The 22,838-nt window shown below is 36.7% G+C and overlaps 2 non-coding genes across 2 annotated transcripts; both read right to left on the reverse strand.

Moving 5' to 3' along the window:
- Nucleotides 1–2,169: 2,169 nt before the first annotated feature.
- Nucleotides 2,170–2,302, reverse strand: LOC114682748. Its single transcript, XR_003733087.1, has one exon.
- A 440-nt stretch (nt 2,303–2,742) lies between these two features.
- Nucleotides 2,743–2,849, reverse strand: LOC114682747. Its single transcript, XR_003733086.1, has one exon. It is a non-coding gene; the product is annotated as a U6 spliceosomal RNA (small nuclear RNA).
- Nucleotides 2,850–22,838: the final 19,989 nt, after the last annotated feature.

The raw sequence follows: 22,838 nt of genomic DNA on the forward strand, positions 1-22,838 counted from the left end.
TTTACACTGTTTCCCTGCCTCCTGGAATCCAGCCCCTGTGAATCATTCCTATCTTCCTGACATCCACATATACTACTGGTTAAACATACAAAACAGATTCTATGATTCATATATGAGAGAGAATGTGGGACATTTTTCTTTCTGTGACTGGGTGACCTCACTGTAATTTTTTTTCCTGTTCTATCATTTTAGCTTAAAATTTCATGATTTTATTTTTCCTGTTTTTGGAAAACATTTCATTGTGGATATGATCTATATTTCCTTATCCATTTATTAGTTTATAAATTCCATGCTTGATTTTATTTCCATGGTATTGTGAATTTCGTATCTCCATGGTGGGATATACGGTCTTCTGGATATATGAGTAGAAGTGATATAATGCAGTTACATAGTAGCTCTATTTCTATGCTTTTGAGAACCTCAAGATTGATTTCCAAAGTAGCCCCAATAGTTTACACATACACTATCCCACACTGTACAGACAAAGCTGGATTGAACTCACAGAGTTCTTCCTGTCTTTGCCTCCTAAGTACTTGGATTAAACCTGTATGGAGCAATGCCCAGCAGAATCTTAAAGTAGCTTTAATAATGTGTATTTGCCTTATATCTGAAGTTGTTGAACTTTTTCTTTTAGTATTTACTGACCATTTGTATTTCCTGTTTTAAGAACTTTTTGTTTCTTTTTATAGTGATTTTGAGTAATTTGTTCTCTTGATGCTTACTTTCATATCTTTATTTTTCTCTTTTTGTATTTTCTAGACACTGATCCTTTGTCAGATGTATTACTGGAAAAAATAGTTGTGTTCTGTTTGTTGCTTGTTCAATCAATCGACAATTTTCACTTTTATACAGAAGTATTTTGATTTCAAGAGATGAGATTTGTCAATTGTTGATCTTACTTCCTCTGCCCTAGGTGACTTTAAATACAGTCAATATCCATGGCTGGAAGTTGAAACTTACTGCTTATATACTCTCTAATATTTTCAGATTATCAAATTTTATGTTACAGTCTTTATACATTTTGAGTTGAGTTTTGTGCAGGGTGAGGAATACATGTTGTTTCATATTTCTGCATGTTGAAATCCATGATTCCCAGTACCATTTGTTCAAGATTCTGTAATATCTCCAATATATTTTTGCATAAAAATTAATGCTGATCTATTGCATTAATTTATAACTATGTCCACAATTTTGTCCTATTGAAATATGTATTTCTTTTGTGTCAATAGTATGCTGTTTGTTTGTTTTTTTTTCCTTTTACTAAATACTTTTATTGAAGTGTAAATAAATTTACACACAGAGAACAGTGCACAGAGCATGACTGATGGCACAGTTTGGTAAACACTCATAAAATGAACGCACCTCTGTAACCAGCACCAGGGCGCCCTTGTAGTCTCTTGTAGGGCAGAGAAGCCAAGTAAAACACAGTGTATAGCAGATGGTCGCACTTACAGAGAGCTCACACACAGGGAACCTAGCGGGTGATCAAGCCAGTCCTGAGAGCATTTACTTTGTGGAGGGAGGGAGTGGTTGAAAGAAGGCCATTTCTGACAACATCTGGTGGAAATGTGGAAAGGCAGTCCTTAGGCTGCCTGCACCTTGACTACTGCTGCTACTTGGGTTCTTTTACGGTTTGGTGTCTCAACAAATTCCTTTGGGTTTTTCAAGTAGATGATACTATTTGCCAAATTTGAATCTTCCTGACTCATTTCTTTGCTCTGACTTCCTTGGCTGAAGTTCTCATGTGGTGTTTAGTAAAGGAGACAGTAAACATGTTCCTGTTCTGACTTCATCAGAAAGACTCTGGATTCAATGGTAGGATGCTTGCCTCTAGGTAAGAGTTGCAATGTTAGTGAATTCTTTATCATTTTCTGATGAGTACTTAATTCTATCAGATCAAATGTCTTTTCTTTAACACTATATTAAGATAGTCTAAAACTGAATTATACTTGCATTCCTAATACAAATGCTACTGAGCCATAATTTTCTTCTCTCTTTCAAGTGCTACTGGGTTGCAGGCCTAACAATTTGCTGAATAATTTTTATTGATATTTATGTTTGTGTCTGCAGGTGTGGAGGCCTGAAGTCAACCTCAGTTGTTCTTCAGCTTTTCATGTTAGGTTTTTTTTTTTTTTTTTTTTTTTTTTTTTTTTTTTTTTTTTTTTTTTTCAATGTCTGAGGCAGGAAAACAAGGCTGCCCACTCACGGCAGCCTTGACGAAGATGCTCCTCACAGACTGATCTTGGCCTCCATCCCCGGCTGAGGAGGAACGTGATCCCTACAGCCCAGGGAACAAAAGGCACATCATGTTAGGTTTTAAAATGTATTATTTGTGTATGTGGGCACACGTGTCATAGCACACATGAGGTTATAGGACAACTCCGTGGAGTTGGCTTTCTCCCTTCGCCTTTACATGGGTTATAGGAAATCTAATTCAAGTTGTAAGGCTTGTGTAGCGAGAGCCTCTACCAACTGAAACAGCTCACCTGCCTCACCTTATTTTCTCAACAGGGCTTGTCAGGGGGATTTTGGGCTCATCGATTAGGCTGGGCTGGCTAGCCAACAAAGTACAGTGATCTGCCTATTCCTGCTTTCTTGGCACTGGGAACAAGTGTTCAACACCAAGCCCAGTTTTTGCCTTGGGTGCTGGGGATCGAACGCAGGTCTTCATGGTTGAGTGGCAAACACTACTAGAAGAGCTATCTTCCTAGTCTGGAGATACTAGCAAGCTTGAAAGACCTAAAAAATATGGAATGCTTCATGAATTTGCGTGTCATCCTTGCGCCGGGGCCATGCTAATCTTCTCTGTATCATTCCAATTTTAGTATATGTGCTGCCGAAGCGAGCACAGTATGCTGTTTTTAGTACTAGGACTCTGTAGTATAATTTAAAACATATTGATATTTGCTAACAAAATAAGAGCCAAAGTCAGAATATTTGGTCCGAGATAAATTCTGGCATTTTATATCAAAATTTGGAAAGCATGGAACACTGCAGTAACTTGATAATTTACAAATGATCATATGCTACAATTATTTATTTCTTGGATATCTTGATACTGACAATTTCTTTGAAGAGGCAAAATATTCTTTTTTAAATTTGACTAATATTGTTATTTCTGAAAATAAGAAATTATAAAAGTAAATCTTTGCTTTCCATAATGTAACACTAGTACTGGTAGTCCATGGATGTTGTGGTGCAAATTCAGCTACTATAATATCTGTTTTTTATATTTTAATTTTGTCTCTACCAAATGCCTAAAGACCATGGATCTAGTCAATCATGACCTAATTCCTTTTAATTAATAAAAAATAAATATTTCTTGTTTTGATTTCATTAAATATTTAGTAACAATATTGAAACATATCTAATATAAAAAGTAATAAATAAATGTTAGTAAGAGTTTGTTTTCTCAAGACACAAATTTAATGGAAAAGTATTACGGTTGACAGAGAGGATTTTACTCCCATATATAGTATGGCTTAGTTATTTCTTCAAGAGACAAGCAATATTCAGTTTCAAAATTTAAAGTTGCTATCAACATTTTTTGTGGCTATTGATTAAACTGAATATTTGTATTATTTTTAGGCATCTTACTTCTCCCTTCATTCCAAAATAAGACAAACCTATGTAGATTACTTTTAATATATTAAGACTCACCATAGGCCCAACTACAGGTGGGAAAAGAACTTCAAGGAGACTCGTGTAAATGATTTGGAGGGCTAACAATAACTTCCTTTTGTGATAAAGTAGAAGATAGAAAAGTAGAGGTATGAAATCAGAGGGTAACATAATTCTCAGCTGTGAAGGCTTTAAAGTCATGTATAGAAAAATAAAACAACCAAATCTTAAAATCTCAAGTATTATTCACCAACAGATGTTTGGCTAACTATACCCCTCAAAACAACATTCTATTTAAGTGTGGTTTGTGAACAAGCAGCATGGCTCTTTCCAAGCTACCTTTTTGAAGAATGTTATCTCCAACCTCACCCCAAAACTATAGATTATGAAAATCTATTTTCGAAAAGTACCATGATTAACCTTGAACTCAGTAAAGTTTTAGAACAATGAAATATTGCAGACCGCATAAGTAGTATTAACTGTCATATTTTATTTAAAAAATGTGTATTTAAGCCCATAACCTATAAACCAAATCATAAGCTTTTTCTAATAATCTCTTGAACATGTTTCAATAACAGTTTCCCTTACAAGTCTATATTTTATTATCACTTCAGCTACCAATACAAACATATAAGAATAATTTATTGGGAATAACCTTACATCTTGTTTCTATTGAAGTTCCATTTGGCCAAGAGCCACAGGTAAACTTTAATGTGCATGTATTGTAACCACAAATACCTAATTATTTAGTAAATTCAAATGCATCAATGTACAAAGGAAAAAGTTTCCCATGCTGAACATTACACTCAATTTACAGTAAGTTTAGATTCTTTATTATTATTTTTTATTTATTTTATGTAACAACCACACTTTCCCCTTCCTCATATCCTCCCATTCCTTCCCCCACCTCCCATCTATTCAACTCCCCATCCACTCCTCCTCCATCTCTTTTTATGAAAGGGATAGGCTTCCAATGGGCATCAATAAAGCATGGCATATCATATTGAGGCAGGACCAAGCTCCTCCACTTTAATCAAAGTTGTCCAAGGCAACTCAGCATAGAAAATAGGTTCCCAAAAGCCAGTTCAAGCACCAGAAACAGCCTCTGATCCCATTCCCAGAAGCCCCACAAACAGACCACGCTCCAAACTGCCACACACATACAGAGAGCATAGGTCAGTCCCATGCAGGCTCCCTAGCTGTTGGTACAAAGTCCATGAGCTCCCATGAGCTCAGGTCAGCTGTTTCTATGGGTTTTCCCATCATTACCATGATGTGCCTGGCACATAGAATCTCTCCTCCTTTTCTTAGCAGGACTCCTAGAGCTCAACCTAGTGCTTGGCTGTGAATCTCTGCATCTGCTTCCATCAGTTACTAGATAAAAGCTCTCCGATGACAATTAGGGTAGTCACCAATCTGATTACAAGAGATGGCCAGTTCAGGTTCCCTCTCCACGATTTCTAGGAATCTTATATGGGATCATCCTTTGTGGATTCATGGGAGTTTCCCTGGCACAAAGTTTCTCCCTAAGCTCAAAATGCCCCCTTTTACCAAGATATCACTTTCATTACTCTCCCCCTCTGTCCCAATCCCACCCATCCAACCTGATTCCTCATGTCTCTATGCACCCTACCCCACTCTCTGCCTCCAGTTTACCCAGGACATCTCTTCTGTTTCTCTTTCATAGGGATAGACATGCATCCCTCTTTGGACCCTCCTTGTTATCTGGCCTATCTGTGGCTGTGGATTGTAGTCTGATTGTCCTTTATTTTACAGCTAATACCTACGTATGAGTGACTACATACTATATTTTTTTTTTCTGGACCTGGATTACCTCACTGAGAATTATTTTTCCATTTCCATCCGTTTATCTACAAATTTCATGATGCTATTTTTTTCTTGTATCTGAGTAATACTTCATTGTGCAAATGTACCACATTTTCTTTATCCATTCTTTGGTTGAGGGGCATCTAGGTTGTTTCTAGGTTCTGGTTATTAAGAATAATTCTTCTATAAACATAGTTGAGCAAGTGTCCTAGTGGTATGATTGAGCATCACTTGGGTATATGTCCAAGATTGGTATAGCTGCATCTTGAGGTAGATTGATTCCCAGTTTTCTGAAAATGACCATATCAAATTCCAAAGTAGCTGTACAAGTTTGCACTCCTATTATCAATGGAGGTGAGACCTCCTTACTCTGCATCCTCTCCAACATAAGTTGCCATTAGTGTTTTTGTTTTTAGCCATTCTGATAGGTGTAAGAAGTTATCTCAGAGTTGTTTTGATGTGCATTTCCCTGATGGCCACAGATATATTTCGGCAGTTTGATATTCTTCTGTTGAGAATTCTCTGTTTAAACCTGTATTCCACATTTGAATTGCATTATTGGTATTTTGATGTCTGGCTTCTTGAATTCTTTATATATTTTGAATATTAGCCCTTTGTCAGATAAGAGGTTGGTGAAGATCCTTTCCAATTCTGTAGGATGATGGATAGTGTCCTTTGCCTTACAGATGATGATAACTCCAGAAGTTCTTTTATTATACAAGATTTTTTAGCTGCCCTGGGTTATTTGTTTGTCCATATGAAGTTTGGTATTATTCTTTCGAGTTCTCTAAAGAATTGTGTTGGGGATTTTGATGAGGATTACAATGAATCTGTAGATTGATTTTGGTAAGATTGGCATTTTTACCATATTACACCTGTCAGAATGACTAAGATCAAAAACACTGGTGATAGCTTAAGTTGGAGATGATGTGGAGCAAGGGGAACACTCTTCCACTTTTGGTAGGAGTACAAATATGTACAGCCACTTTGGAAATCAGTATAGTGGTTTCTTAGAAAATTGGCAATCAATCTTCCTCAAGACCGAGTGATACCACTCTTGGGCATATATCCAAGAGATGCGCAATCATACCACAAGGACACTTGTTCAACTATATTCATAGCAGTGTTATTTGTAATAGCCAGAACCTAGAAGCAAGCTAGGTGCCCCTCAACTGAAGAATAGATAAAGTAAATGTAATACGTATACACAATGGAGTATTACTCAGCTGTAAAATAAATGACATCATGAAATTTGTAGGCAAATGGATGGAACTATAAAACATCCTGAGTGAGGTAATCCAAACTCAGAAGTATAAACATGGTATGTACTCACTTATAAGTTCATACTCAATGTAAAGTAAGGGATAAGCAGAGTACAACCCACAGCTTCAGAGAAGCTAGGAAACAAGGAGGACCTAAGAGGAACATACAGATCACCTTGGGAAACAGAGGAGATCTCCATGAGAAAAATGGGGATGGGGGTATTAGAGGGAAGGGGAGGGGGGATAAGAACATGAGGGTATAGGATAGTTGAGCTAGAAGAAGAACAGAGTGGGACAGCAATGAAAGAGATATCTTGATAGAGGGAGACATTATGGGGTAAAAGAGAAACCAGGTGCTAGGGAACTTCCCAGGGTGACCCAAGATTAGAATAATAGCAATAGTGTTAATGATGCCTGAACTGGCCCACCTTAGTAATCAGGTTGGTGAATACCCTAACTGTCATCATAAAGCCTTCATCCAGTATCTAATGGAAGCAGATGCAGAGATCCACAACCAAGCACCAGACCGAGCTCTAGGAGTCCATTTGAAGAGAGGGAAGAGGGATTATATGAGAAAGCGGGGTCAAGATCATGATGGGAGACAACTGAACCAAACTCATAGGAACTCATGAACATTAGACTGACAGCTATGGAATCTGCATGGGACTGGACTAGACCCTCTGCATATGGGACAGAGATGTCTAGCTGGATCTGTTTGAGAGGCCCCTGAAAGTGTGATCAGTATCTACCTCAGGTACATGAACTAGCTTTCTGTATCCCATTATCTATGGTCAAATACTTTGCTCATTCTTGATGTAGCAGGGAGGAACTTGGTCCTGCCTCAACTGAATGTACCCCCATGGAAGAACTTACACTTTTGGAGGAAGAGATGAGGAGTGGGTTGTAGAGGGGAAGGCGTGGAAGAGCAGGAGAAGGGATGAGAGGGGTATCTGTGGTTGGAATATAAAATGAATTAAAAACAGTTAAAAAATGTTCCTGCTCATGCTGTGGGACGGTCTGTATGTCAAATTGCTCTGATTGGTCAATAAATAAAACACTGGTTGGCCAGTGGCCAGGCAGGAAGTAGGTGGGACAAGGAGAGAGGAGAATTCTGGGAAGTGGAAGGCTGACGGGGAGAGACACTGCAGCCGCCGCCATGACCAGCCGCATGTGAAGATGCCGGTAAGCCACCAGCCACGTGGCAAGGTATAGATTTATGGAAATGGACTAATTTAAGCTATAAGCACAGTTAGCAAGAAGCCTGCCACGGCCATACAGTTTGTAAGCAATATAAGTCTCTGTGTTTACTTGGTTGGGTCTGAGCGGCTGTGGGACTGGCGGGTGACAAAGATTTGTCCTGACTGTGGGCAAGGCAGGAAAACTGTAGCAACATGCTCATCACAGCAGTATACCACTATGCAGGTACCAACCCAATATAGGCAGGAAAACAAATGGCATGGGTCCTTCAGGAATGAATGTATCAGGCACTCTTTAGAGAAAAAAAAATAAAAATAAATAAAAAAAATGTAAAATGAATAAAAAGTTCCTTAAAAAAAAAGTTTCCCTGAGTATAGTAGTCTTTCCTGGCATCTGTGGTCTCTTAGTGTCTGCAAAATGTCTGTCTAGGACCTTCTTCTGGCTTTGAGAGTGTCCATTGAGAATTCAGGTGTAGTTCTGTTTTTTTTTTGTTTTTAAATATTACTTTATATATTACTTCACCTTTTTCCTTGCAGCTCTTAACATTCTTTAATTATTGTGTATGTTTAGTGTTTTGATTATGTGGTACATTGTATTTTGTGTTCTGTAAGCTTCTTGTACCTTTATGGGCATGTCCTTCTTTAAGTTGGGAAAGTTTTTTTTTTTTTTTTTTTTTTTTTTTTGGTTTTTCGAGACAGGGTTTCTCTGTGTAGCTTTGCGCCTTTCCTGGGACTCACTTGGTAGCCCAGGCTGGCCTCGAACTCACCGAGATCCGCCTGCCTCTGCCTCCCGAGTGCTGGGATTAAAGGCGTGCGCCACCACCGCCCGGCTGGGAAAGTTTTCTTCTATGATTTTGTTGAATATTTTTTGTGCCTTTGAGCTAGGATTCTTCTCCTTCTTCTATCCCTGTTATTCTTAAGTTTAGTCTTTGCATGGTGTCTCCGATTTCCTGGATGATTTGTGTTAGGAATTTTTTTGATTTAACATTTTCCTTGACCAATGAATCTATTTCTTATGCTGTATCTTCAAAGACTGAGATTCACTCATCCATCTCTTCTATTCTGTTAGTGAAGCTTGCATCTGTAGTTCCTGTTTGCTTACCCAGATTTTCCATTTCCAGGATTTGTGTTTTCTTCATTCCTTCTATTTTAATTTTCAAGTATTGGACTGTTTTATTCACCTGTTTGGTTTATTTTTTCTTGGCTTTCTTGAAGGAATTTATTATTTCCAGTTTTATATTTATCTTTTCCTAAATTTCTTTAAGGTAAATTTTCATTTCCTCTTTAAGGACCTCTATCATCTTCATAAAATCATTGTTAAGCTCATTTCCTTGTGTTTCAGCTCTGATTGAATATTCTGGTTTTGCTATTGTAGGATCACTGGGTTCTGGTTGTGCCATATTACCCTTTCTGTTTTTTAATGTATTCTTACACTGGTGTTTTTGTGTCTAGGTTTGAGATGATTATAGGCAGGGGTGTGGATTCTTGTGTTGTCTTAGGTGGATGGCTGTTTTGGTCCCTTTATTATCTGTTTACTGAAAGGCCAAAGTTTCTGCTTACAGTAGGGTTGTTTTAGCCGAGGTTTGTGAGAGTTTGGGTGCTTAGATCCCACACTGCTGTACCTGTGCTTATGGAGTCTTTTCTTCCAAGTCTTGTGTGATGCAGCTGTGCCTGTGGAGTCTATTGGAGTTTCAGAGGAGGGCTGACCATAGGGAGGATTATGAGGTAGGGGTGTTGAGCAGTGGAGTGGGTCTTGGAGAAACAGAATTCAATGGATGTCAGCGGTGGTGGTAAGCCTGTTCTTCCAAGTGGTGTGGGTTGTTCCTTTGCCTATTGAGTCTGCTGTAGTGGAGGAGGAATGGCCATGGGAAGGGTAATGAGCTGTGTGGAGTTTGCCAGCAGAGTAGGTCTGCTCTTCTAACTGGTTCTTCTTGTGCTTATAGTGTCTGGTGAAGTTTTGGGGGAGGGCTGGCCATAGGTAAAATGATGAGATAGGTGGGGTTGTGGTAGTTTCTTCTTTTAAAGAAACAGTAAGTAAATTCTTTCAAATATTAAAGCATATTGATAATGTAAAAGTAGCAAGATAATGGAAAATATTGGAAAAGAAAATACTAAATGAAATAATTTGTTCATACATTTATATTAGAATATGAACAATTAGTCCAGCATATAGATTAGCAACAAATTCTTATCATTACAATAAATTATCTATGTAGAGTTATGAATCTCTATATATTATATGACCCTTCTCCTTAATTGTATCAAATTTTCACATAAAAGTTTTGGTTTAAAATTTGCATTAAGAATGAATTGAATTTTCTGAACAGCTGCAAAATACCACCTCTTGCTCTATGCTTTGACTTTTAATAAATGCTTTTGTTAGTATTCATAGATTTTAAGATGCAAATAATAGTGTGTGGAATTATTTTTCTCACCAATCAGCACTATTGAAATATATCAATTAGAATTGGGTTTCCATGACAACATCATTCAAATGTTACAATAATTTAGCACAGAAGTACGTTTCAAAATACTTCTTGAATCAAAGTAGAATGCATTATACGGATATTATTGTGGAGAAAACTGGGGTTAGAAAAATTGAAAAATCTTTTCATCTAAGTATTTGAATTCACTCTTTCAGTACTTCGTTTCAGTTAAGAGAAGAAAGACAAACTTTGAAATTCTTGCTTCCTGTAATTAAGAACCATCTTCCTTGTTAAAAGCTGGATATGCTAAACAGATGTAAACAAATCTCACTAAATATTTATGTAAATTAGACAAATCAAATGATATTTAAATTAGCTTAAGCATTGAAATATCTCCTTTATAACTGCCGAAACATTGTTTTATAAATATGAAAACATCCTCATGGCATATGTAGAGGCTGTCACTGTAAACATTCAAGACATACTTGATATTTGTTTTTTCTTTTTAAATTAAAATTATAAGGTTTTTGGTTTCATGGTATATTAATGAGTTATATCAATCTTTCCATAAAAAATAGTTGCAAAATACATCTCAAATTTAATAAAAAAATGCCTTGACTTTTCTAGATGTTGTACAGGAAAGCACTGCTGCTGTGAGTTTATGAGCTCTTGCCATGTCCAAAAGAAACTGTTTAATGCTGGTCTGAGTTCTACTACCTACTTGACGTGTCCTTTGGCTCTCTTGTATTACAGCCTCTGCGTGCTGACCCTGAGGAAATATTCCACTAAAGATTTTGCCACAATTATGCTGATTTATTATTTATAACACCTGATTCTTCAGCCTCAGCTTATCTTTATTCTCTAGCTCAGTAAATCAATTAAGTTTCCACTTCAGTGTTACTGGTCTTTTGTTAATCACAGCTCATTCTTCATTTCCAGATAACAAGCAACCACATAAACTTAATGCATGTATATCACAGAAACAGTCCCAATAAATTCTGTTTCACTCTGACATGTCATATGCCAGCCCTCCATTGTCTAACTTTCTCTCAGGATTCTTTTGTTCAAAGTCCCCCAATATTAGCTCATTAATCTCTAAGTACTCAATGGCTTTTCTAGCCCAAGGTCCCCAAAATCCTCCACTGTCACCCAACAAAACTAGTAAATAGGCATAAAAGACCACAAGTCCAGGTTCATCACAATTTTACTCCACTCTTGAAAGCCAATTGTGTTCTGGTTTGCTTTTCTGTTGCTATGTTATAAATGATGGCCAAAAACAACTTGAAGAGGAAAAAGGTTTATTTCAACTTATGCTTCCAGGTCATAGACTACCATTAGGAGAATTCATGGAAGTCACTCATGTCAGGAACTTGAAGCAGAAGTAATAGAGTTATATTCCTTACTAGATCATCTTCTGGCTATAGTTATCTTGCTTTCTTATACAGCCTACTCCTTCACCCCATTATAACATAGCCTGGTAGACAGGCAAGTGATATAACCATATTGAGATAGTCATACAAACAATAGCAAAACACCAGCATAACAATTGAAAAGGAATAATGTTCTATTCTTACTCATTATTTCAGACAGTGTTGTCCATACCTTGATACCAAGTCTGTGAAAAGACAAAACAAACACAGCAGCGGTGAGAACATATTGTAGTGGTATACACATCACATCACTGTGGACAGGACAGGAAACAAACAATAGAGGAGTTTTGGAGATATGATACTGACCCAAAGAGCATGTTTTCAGTGACCTAGTTCCTCAAATTAATCTCCATATTGTAATATGTCTAGAAACGCAAAGAAAAAGAAATAGACCTACCAGTGGGGGAACCAATCTTTCAGTACATGATTCTTTGTTAGGTAAATATTTTTTATGTAACCTAGATAATTCTACTAAAGTTATTCCCATCTTACAATTCAAAATTCATTCATTCCATCTTCAAGAATACCCAGTCTTAAGAGTTCCAAAAATGTTTAAAATTCCCAGTTCAGTGTTTCCTCTGAGACACAACACAAATGCTTAACTCTGAGATCACATTTAAAGAAATACATAGTCTCAAAGTACAGTTGTTGAGAGTAAACATTCTCATTAAAAAAATGGGTTCATAGATATGAGAATTTAGATCAAAACAATACTAAAATCCAGCATGTCAACATTAAATCTCATATACCCATGTTTACTTTGTGAGGCATATGGTATCATGATGTGAACATCTAAGGTTCAGTTTAGCCACTTCTTGTGGTTGTACTGACTGAAGCCCACATGAACTCCCTTGACCTGGTTCTTATCACTACCTGTAACTTTCCTCAGCAGTCATTTTATATCCCTGTCATCCCTGACTTTCTGGAGTCTTCATTTTCTGGCTCACCTTTGAAGTGTAACATATTACCTACTCAGGGACAGCCTTCTCATAGACCAGGCTTTGAAACCGTAGTGAAATCGTTTGTGTCCCTGTATAACTTGACTCTGCTTACCTGTAAAACCAATATCATTTACATGATACCAATATCTGCTAATAGTGTAAGCCCTAGTACAGATCCTTCATAGCACGGATTCAGATATCTCTGAGTGGCAGAACATAAAGAACATTTTTTAGGTTACCAGTATTTGCAGTATGTGCTTTTTTACAAAGTAAAGTCTTTACAATGAGATTTTACATGTTAGAGCCTTACATGGATGGTGTCCAGAAAATTCGTAAGACAATTATTGCAGAAGAATGCCAATAGACATGTATTATCTCAGATCTCCATAAAACACTTTGATTATATCTTTCTGTTAAGCATGTATACCCCATCCTTTCTCTGATAGGTCTCCTTGTTTTCTAATTGCTCTGTCTTTCTTTATATGTTTTATTTTCTAAATTCCACATATAAGAATATAAACATGATGTTTGTCTTTCTGAGTCTAAGTGTCTAAACATAAAATATCCAGATCAAGGGTGTTTCTTTCAAAGAACTAAATTTCATTTTTGTTATGGCTAAATCATACTCATCTTATTACACAACACATTTTATTTATTCTTTAATCATTGTTGGGCAAATTAAATAACTGCAAGATTCAGATATGTGACAGTGTCACAATAAACATGCTTATGTTAGAATGTCAGTGATTGTAAGGCACCATTGATTACTTTGAATATATACCCAGAGGTGATATACCTAAAATATATGCTAATTTAAAATTTTTGACTTGATATTTTTCGATAAATAAAATGATATTGTTTTCTTATTTTGTGCGTATGTGGCAAGATCTTGCTATGTAGCCCACCCTAGCTCAGAGATTGTTCTATAGTCCACGTTGCCTGAAAATGTGTGATTTTCTCCCTTCCAGCCCTAAATTTCTGGGATTATTGGTATATATACTACATCTAGTGATAAAATTGTTTCAATAATAAAATGTCATCATGTATTTTTTGAAAATTTTTCATTAAACTGGGCATCAAAATTACACATTTTATCAAGCTAATACCGTCTCTTCAATCATCCTTTCCTATCACCAGTCAAACGTTCATAACATGTTATTTGCCATTTTAAAGTAACTATAGTTATATTCTAATATGGAATATATTTGCCAAGATATCCTAGAAAATTAAATATGGGTCAAGTTACTTTTAGTGTTCTTGCTTCGAGAAGTTATTTACTAAAGCTTATTTCTTTCCCTTTCTTATTATGAGTCGGTAAGGTTAAGATTTGCATACTGCTGTTTTTTATTTGATGTGTAAACCACCAATAAATGTTTTAAACCTTAAAGTAGTGACTAAGATTTTAATATTGTTTTCTTGCAAGATCTGATATCAGCCTAAAGGTCAGTTGGTTAAAATCAACTAAAGAGAAGTAGTGTTCACATATCCAATTTTTCTATAGTTTCCTATTTATAATGGGTTTCCATAACACTGTGATTCACTATCACCTCTTTGCTTTCATTTTCCCACAGTGCTAGACCATATCAGTTTATAGTACTATTGAACACTCTGCCACACACTCTTTCATCCTAATATTTGGAGTATCAAAAGTTGTGAAATTTTGAATTAAGAAACAAAGCAAAATTTGTGTTTACTTTGCTAAAATTAAGTCATTTTATAATTTATTTTGAATTAACATACCCAAACACAAGATCTTCTAAGTCTTTAGTGAGGGGAGCCAAACAGTATTGTACAATTTTACTGGTCATTGTAATTTCTTCCATCATGTCCTATTCATATAACATGCTAGAACTTGTTGAAATGTAGTTTTTTTCAAGGTAGTGTGAGTCTTAATATTTGTTAAAATTTGAGCAAGATTTTGCATCAAAAGATATACATGGATAATGCTATTATCCATTTCTAGAAAATCATAGCTTTCCCTATAAAGATTATCCTGACTCCATCAAGTAAATTGTAAATTAATATCTAAAATTTGTATAAAACAGAAAGTCTAGAATTGGAGCTTCTCATGTATTCAACATTATGACAATCAACTCCTTCTGCTTGTAAAGTATATTAGTATATTTAGCAACTACACTTTATGTTTAAATAATATAAATATATTTTTTCCTTTTTTTCTCTTATTTTATTTTATTTTATTTTACAATACCATTCAGTTCTACATATCAGCCACGGGTTCCCCTATTCTTCCCCCTCCCAAACCCTCCCCTTACCCACAGCATACTCCCCATTCCCACCTCCTCCAGGGCAAATCCTCCCCTGAGGACTGCAATCAACCTGGTAGACTCAGTCCAGGCAGGTCCAGTCCCTTCCTCCCAGACTGAGCCAAGTGTCCCTGCATAAGCTCCGGGTTTCAAACAGCCAACTCATGCAATGAGCACAGGACTTGGTCCCACTGCCTAGTTGCCTCCCAAACTGATCAAGCCAATCGACTGTCTCACCTATTCAGAGGGCCTGATCCAGTTGGGGGCCCCTCAGCCTTTGGTTCATAGTTCATGTGTTTCCATTCATTTGACTATTTTTTTTTCAATAATTGAGTAGAACCGAAATTTATTATAAGCCACAGTCGCCCTAGGGACCTCCATACTATATATATAGCCTCTATGGTTCTATTGGCTGTGGTCTGATTGTTCTTTATTTTATATTTAGAATCCACTTATGAGTGAGTACATACCATGACTGTCTTTCTGGGTTTGGGTTACCTCACTCAGGATGATTTTTTTCTAGTTCCATCCATTTGCCTGCAAATTTCATGCTTTCATGGTTTTTCTCTGCTGAGTAGTACTCCATTGTGTATATGTATCACATTTTTTACATCCATTCTTCTGTTTATGGGCATCTAGGTTGTTTCCAGGTTCTGGCTATTACAAATAGTGCTGCTATGAACATAGCTGAGCATGTATCTTTATGGTATGAATCAGCATTCCTTGGGTATATGCCCAAGAGTGGGATGGCTGGGTCTTGAGGTAGTTTGATTCCTAATTTTCTGAGAAACCGCCATACTGATTTCCACAGTGGTTGTACAAGTTTACATTCCCACCAACAATGGAGGAGTGTTCCCTAAGCTCTACATCCTCTCCAACATTGGCTGTCATTGGTGTTTTTGATCGTAGCCATTCTGACAGGTGTAAGGTGGTATCTCAGAGTCATTTTGATTTGCATTTCTCTGATGATTAAGGATGTTGAGCATTTCTTTAAATGTCTTTCAGCCATTTGTAGTTCTTGTTTTGTGAATTCTCTGTATAAATAAATTTTTAACTATCTAAAATTATTATTTACACAGAATGATACAGTATATTTAGACCTATTCATTAAAATTATGCTAGCTTATAAAATAGATTGTTTTGTGTCTTTTAATATGTTTTAATATTAATGATCTAATAACTGGCATTGCTTTTTAATATATTTAGGTAATATGGTAGTCTATGACAATTTTATTATTTACAATGATAGTACAATACTTGGATTGAATTTACTCATTCAGTAATTCTTAGTTGTTTACATTTTTGTTTTTAACATAAAATATAAGCAGTAATATATTTGGAGATGGGAATAGCTAATAAAGTCACCATTGCATTTATTAGTCATTATTTTTGGATTATTTTATTGTTATTCTTCTATTATTTAAACATTTTATTTGTAATTGAAAAGTATTTAACTTTTTCTGTATTAGATTATTAAGAAGACAAATTTTTAAATAACATACTAAAATAGACAAACACTTATCACATTGGAATTATTTTGTTATTTTACTTCCCTGATTGGTATAATTCCATTAATTATTTAAAATTATATTGCATTAAAATATAACTACTTTTTATATAAAACTCTAATATTCATTAAAACATTACTGTCTTTATCAAAAGGATATCTTCCGTTTTAATTTATCATCTATTAGGACTTACATTATGTATTATTTAAACTTTATGTTGTAGCTTGAGTTTTTCTGCCTTGCCCACAGTCAGGACAAATCTCTGTCACCCGCCAGTCCCACAGCCGCTCAGACCCAACAAAGTAAACACAGAGACTTATATTGCTTACAAACTGTATGGCCGTGGCAGGCTTCTTGTTAACTATTCTTATATCTTAAAGTAACGCATTTCTACAAATCTATACCTCGCCACGTGGCTGGTGGCTTATCGGCGTCTTCACATGCTGCTGGTCATGGCGGCGGCTGCAGTGTCTCTGGTCATGGCGGCGGCTGCAGCCAGGCCTTCTGCCTTCCTGTCCTTTTATTTCTCCTCTCTGTTAGTCCCGCCTATCCTTCCTGCCTAGCCATAGCCGATCAGGTTTTATTTATTGACCAATCAGAACAACTTGACATACAGACCATCCCCCAGCACAGCCAAGTGCAGACCATCTCAAACACCTGCACTCAGGCCCATGGTCCTAATCATCCTCTATACGGACCTGCTGGGTAACGCCACAAGGAACCCAAGAAGGGCTCCCACAGGACATACAGATCATCCCACAGCATTATGTACCTTTAAGAGAAGAAGAAGGAAAGAAAAAATAACAGGATTTACCATTTTAAAAATTTATTTTAAAATACATAGAGTATGCTGTTCCATTGTGTTCTTCTAACTAGGCAGTTTCTTTCAGAACTGAAAACTCCTAAGAAAAGGCCAAAAGGTAACTAATTTGCAGAAACTCTTTCAAGTAGTCTTTATCCATTTTTCAACACTGTGTTATATTCTTCTTTTGTGTGTATATTTAAAAAGAATTAGCAAAGGATAACCAGATTACAACCTACAGCTCTAGAGAAGCTAACTAACAAAGAGGACCCAAAGAGGGACAAATGTATCACCCTGGGAAGGGGAAATAGATGAGATCTCCATGTGTAAACTGGGGATGAGGGGTGGGCAATGGAGGGTAGAGTATGGGGGATGAGAAAATAAGGGAACAAGATGGTGAAGCTGGAACAGGGATGGAGTGGGAGAGCAATGAAAGAGATACTATGGTAGAGGGAGTCATCATGCGGATAGGGAAAAATCAGGTGCTAGAAAAGTTTCCAGGAATTCACAAGGATGACCCCAGCTTAGACTACCAGCAATAGTGGAGAAGATGCCTGAACTGGCTTACCCCAGTAATCAGATTAGTGAATACCATAACTATCATCAAGAGCCTTTCTCCAGTAACTGATGGAAGCAGATGCAGAGATCTACAGTCAAACATCAGGCCAAGCTCCAGGAGTTCAGTTAGAGAGAGAGAAGAGGGATTCTATGAGCAAGGTGCATCAAGATCATGATGGGAGAACCTACAGAGATAACCAAACCAAACTACTGGGAGCTCTTGAGATTTAGATCAACAGCTGTGGAGCCTGAATGGGACTGGACTAAGCCCTCTGCATAGTGCGGCAGTTGTGTAGCTTGATCTGCTTAAGGGGCCCCCTGACAATAGGATCAGAATCCATCCCTGGTGCATGAGAAGAACTTTTGGAGTCTACTTCTATGATGGGACAACTTGCACAGCCTTCAGGGAGAGAAGGGGCTTGGACTTGCCTCTAATAAATATACTTCCCCATGGGAGGCCTTACCTTCTTGTAGGAGGGAATGGGGGATCTTTGGTATGTAAAATGAATAAAAAAAATCTTAATTAAAAAAAAAGAATTATACTCAAATATCCAACCCTGTCTAGATACATTTGAGATCTTTTCCAAATATCAGAAAGTGTTATTGTGTCTGTTTTGTGAGAAAGAGTCAGAAGAAAGAGGGGAATATGGTAGGGAAGAAAGATGATGGGAGAGGGAAGAAGAAAGAGAAAGAGATAAATACAGAAAGGTTGGATTTTCTACTCGAATCTATGTAATTCAGATACCCTTTAATTTTAACTATTAGAGTAGTTTAAGCAGTGTAAACTGTTAGGCAATTTGATTCACAGAATAAAATAATATCCTACATATTTCAGATTCTCAAATTTACTGTGTTTACACAATGATCATTGAGTGGTATGAAAAGAAATAATTTGTTCACTTTATAATTGTTATCTTTTCCAGTGCAAATGAATTGGAATCTCTCTCTTAGAATTCCAGACATTATTATCAGAGAGCTATAGTTTACAGCCAGTCATAAGAATCATAGGTAATCTAAAGCTACTCTCTAATATTCTGGGTTATTAGTTATTTTGGATCTACATATCCAGTAAATTGTAAGAGATAATCACCAAGTTTTAAAAGATTGAGTTTTTATTTATATTGTTATAGTAAAAGGAGAAGCAACTTGCAAGACATTTCTTGGGCAGTATGTAGAACATACTCTTATTTCCACAGAATGGAATCAAACATTGACTGAGTCTGTAATGTATACTAGAAATCATAAAATTCTGGGAACGTAGTAGGAAAAAGACAAAGAAATGAAGCCTGAAGACAGGAAATCCTTCCTTGGGATCTGTTGACCAAAAACAGAGCCATAGTGTAGATGTAACCAACCGTCTTATTAAATAAGAAACACAGAACCAATGTAAAAGAGAAAGCCAAGAGGTCAGAGCTCAGAGCTAAAATCTCACCCTTCCTCCTGTCATGGTCCCAGCTTCCCGAAAGAGAGCTATTTCCTGTGTGTAAGTCGATTCATAGTCATTCTGCCTTCTCATTGGTTGTAAACCCAAACACGTGACTGCCTCGTCACTGTCTGAATGTACAGCCCCCCAGGTCTTAAAGGCATATGTCTCCAATGCTGGCTGTATCCCTGAATACACAGAGATCTATGGGATTTAAGGCGTGTGCCACCACCGCCATGCTCTTTCTATGGCTCTAATAGCTCTGACCCCCGGGCAACTTTATTATAACATACAATCAAAATCACATTTCAGTACAATTAGAATGCTACCACAATCGACCACACCAGAGTTTGATCACACAGTAGTGAAGAGATCCAGGACAGGAAGAAGGAAGTAGAGTGGAAAGAGTGCACGAGGTTATGGGTTTAGGACCAAGTAAGTCACTCTTGAAATTTACATACAAAATCAATTAACTCTGTTGGAAATATACACAAAAAGAAAGGAATAATTACTTTATAAATCTTCCACACTATAATATCTTTATCATCTTACTTAGGAGCAATTTACTCAGATTCATATTTCAGTAGCAGTAAATAAATATCAAAACCTCATCACTGCCCCTTAATATAAAACCTCTACTCCACTCAATGACTCCCTTCCTGTCCCGCCCACAATTAACCATCCTACCACCCCTGGATGGTTATTTCACTGCTGCCATCTCCTATACATGTCCCCAATGTTAAATGGCTCTCTGGAAGCCTGGCTTTGCAGGCTTAAACATCTCAGAGATGAAACCTAACAAGGACTTTGCAAATCTGTCTCCGCTTTCCTTTTACACCACAAACTTCTGAAAGAATCTGGTCCTTCACCAGAAGCAATAGCTTTTCCAAAAATTCAATCCTTACAAAAGCCAGTGGAGTAATTCTGATTATTCCAATTTGATCATTTTGTCAAAACAGCATAGCTCATAAATTCACAAAATTCACAGAACAGAAATGTGTTGTGTGGGCTAGGGGACCCCAGCTGGGCAGAAATTCTCAAGGTATATGTTCTGTAGGCTGGAGGACCTTGTGGAGTGAGCAGGATACCAAGTACTCAGAGGCCTGACCAGTGGTCTTTCCTCCATGCTCTATGTTAGCATTGAAAAAGCTTCTAAGTGAGGGTGTTTGTTTTACATTTTCTGATAGGAGCAGGAACACATAAAGAGAATAAATTTAAAAATAGTGGACAGGAAGAAAAGAAAAAGAGCTTTTGTTTAAGATCTTCTATGTAAGAATACAAACTAAAACTGAGAAAAGGAAATGATTTTCAATGGTTTTGAGGGGTCTAACGATGAACTGAGAGGAGGATGACATAACAATGACAACAGACATTTTTATTTTATTTTATTTCTGGCCTACCACCAATTGCTTAGCTGGCCTCCATTCAGTTTCTCCCCATTCTGGGGCTCTTCTGTCTCTGACTCTGAGATGGAGTCTGGACTCCGATGAAAATTAGAGATGGTGCAGCCCTTGACCGTTGGTGTACAGGCTGTTGTCTGAGGAGGGGTAGTTGGCCTTCAGTTGGGCACTTCACCTTGCCTCCTGATCAGGGACAAGTGCCTACTTGGATTTTCTTTTACTTGCAATTTCCAAGGGTGAAGAAGAGAAATGATTTACCCACAAAGAACTTGAATAATTCTTGCTTTCCCCTTGATGTTCCTGATAAGCATTCTGCCACTTGTGGTCATCAATGTCTTATGTGTTTTTTCCTTCAAATATACTGGATAGACTCTGTTGTTTTGTGTATGATTTGGGCATTTGTTGCCTTCTCTTGTTGGAGTGATGGAACTGAGTCACACAAATTGTGAAAGCTGTCTTTAATATACTTCCAATGTTTTCAGGCCAGTGCCTTATGATGAAGCATAGGCCAGTGCCTGCACATGGTCAGTAATCTCCACATGGATATCTATGATGATATAGTTTTTGCTAATTTCTTAAGACCAAGGAGAGGCCACTGCAATGGGCCTGATAGGGGAGGGAAGGAGAGGGAAGTCACCTGCAACAACAACCTGACTATCCCTACGTGTGAGAGTGAGTGCTTGCACACACACATACATTCACACACACACACACACACACCTAACTAGTGACTAAAAATCAAGACTTTTAACATAATCTTTGTGCCAAATAATATTGTCCTTGTATTTAGTAAGGTAAACATTCCCAGAAAATGTGTTGTAGTCAGATTTGTTATAAATAGAAAGTTTTAGTTTAGGTACTTTAAATGAGCTTATATTTCTACAAACCTCAAATTGTGTATATTTTATTATTATACAATGTGGATATAATCAATATGAAGAGTTTTCAGGTGTATTATATCTCCTATACTGACAAAATTGAAATTCTAAAGACTGCAAAGTTTTGTTGTACATTGTGGCATCTTATTTCTATTGTTTATGTGGTAGTGAGTTTATTCAATTAAAGATAAAGCATTTTCTGTGAATTCAAATGTAGCATTTCATTTATTACACACACACAAAACCATAATTTTCTCATAGTATATGATACAAACATATTTCCTACTGAAATGCACAACCACTAGCAGAATAAAACATGTTAGTGGTGTTATGCAGGAGACTTAATTAATTTTCATTGAAAATAAAGATGTTCTTTTGCTAAGATAGCATGACACTGAAGGACAAGCAATTTAACTTATATTTTCAATTCCAACACTTTTCTAAGTGTCTTTTAATGCTCTTAACAAGTAGAAATCTTTGGTTTGAGTATGAATTCCAACAAGATGATTAATCATCAAATCTTCTAAAAGTTATTTAAAAAGTCAAAACATTTTAAATGACAACAAACAATGCAGTATTTCTCATTTCTCATTAAATCATTGATCAATCTGTCATTGTATGAATGTACAATACAATAATCACAGGAATCATTGTCATATAGTCTGTTGTCAGTGCTCGTCCAATCTGGTTCTCTAATCTTACCATAGGCACTGTCTGGGAGCTAATGTGAATAACACTGCCATTAGTGGTAGTGGAATTACTGGTGCTGGAACAGTTTCTAGAGTGCTGATTAGAATAATATAAGGTATTATATTATTTGGTTGGAAGTTCAGATAAGACACTATAATATTTGGTATCAAAATAATTATCAGGGGGTTGAAAAGATGACTCAGTTATTATTAGTATCTTCTGCTCTTTCAGAGAGCCTGTGTCTAGTTCGAAGAATCTACACAGTGGCTCCCAATTGTCTGTAACTACAGTTTTGTGGAACCTGATACCCTCCTATGGCCTCCAAAGACATCAGGCCTGCACATACACACACATGAATACTGGTAAAACACTCATACACATAAAAGAAAAGTAAAGCTTTCAAAAATTCTATTACCCCACATATTTCTTCATTTTTACTCTTAAATTCCTTGATGATTCATGCAGGTTATATGGTATTGAATTTCTACAAGATACATTGCAGGAAAAAATATATGTGTCTAACTGGTAAGAAAACTTTAAAGTATATGTTTTCAGTGTGGTCCATTACTGTAGTCTGCCAACTTCCTATGAATTAATACACATCTGGGAATA

This window comes from Peromyscus leucopus, chromosome X (genome assembly GCF_004664715.2).
Source record: "Peromyscus leucopus breed LL Stock chromosome X, UCI_PerLeu_2.1, whole genome shotgun sequence".
NCBI lineage: Eukaryota > Metazoa > Chordata > Mammalia > Rodentia > Cricetidae > Peromyscus > Peromyscus leucopus.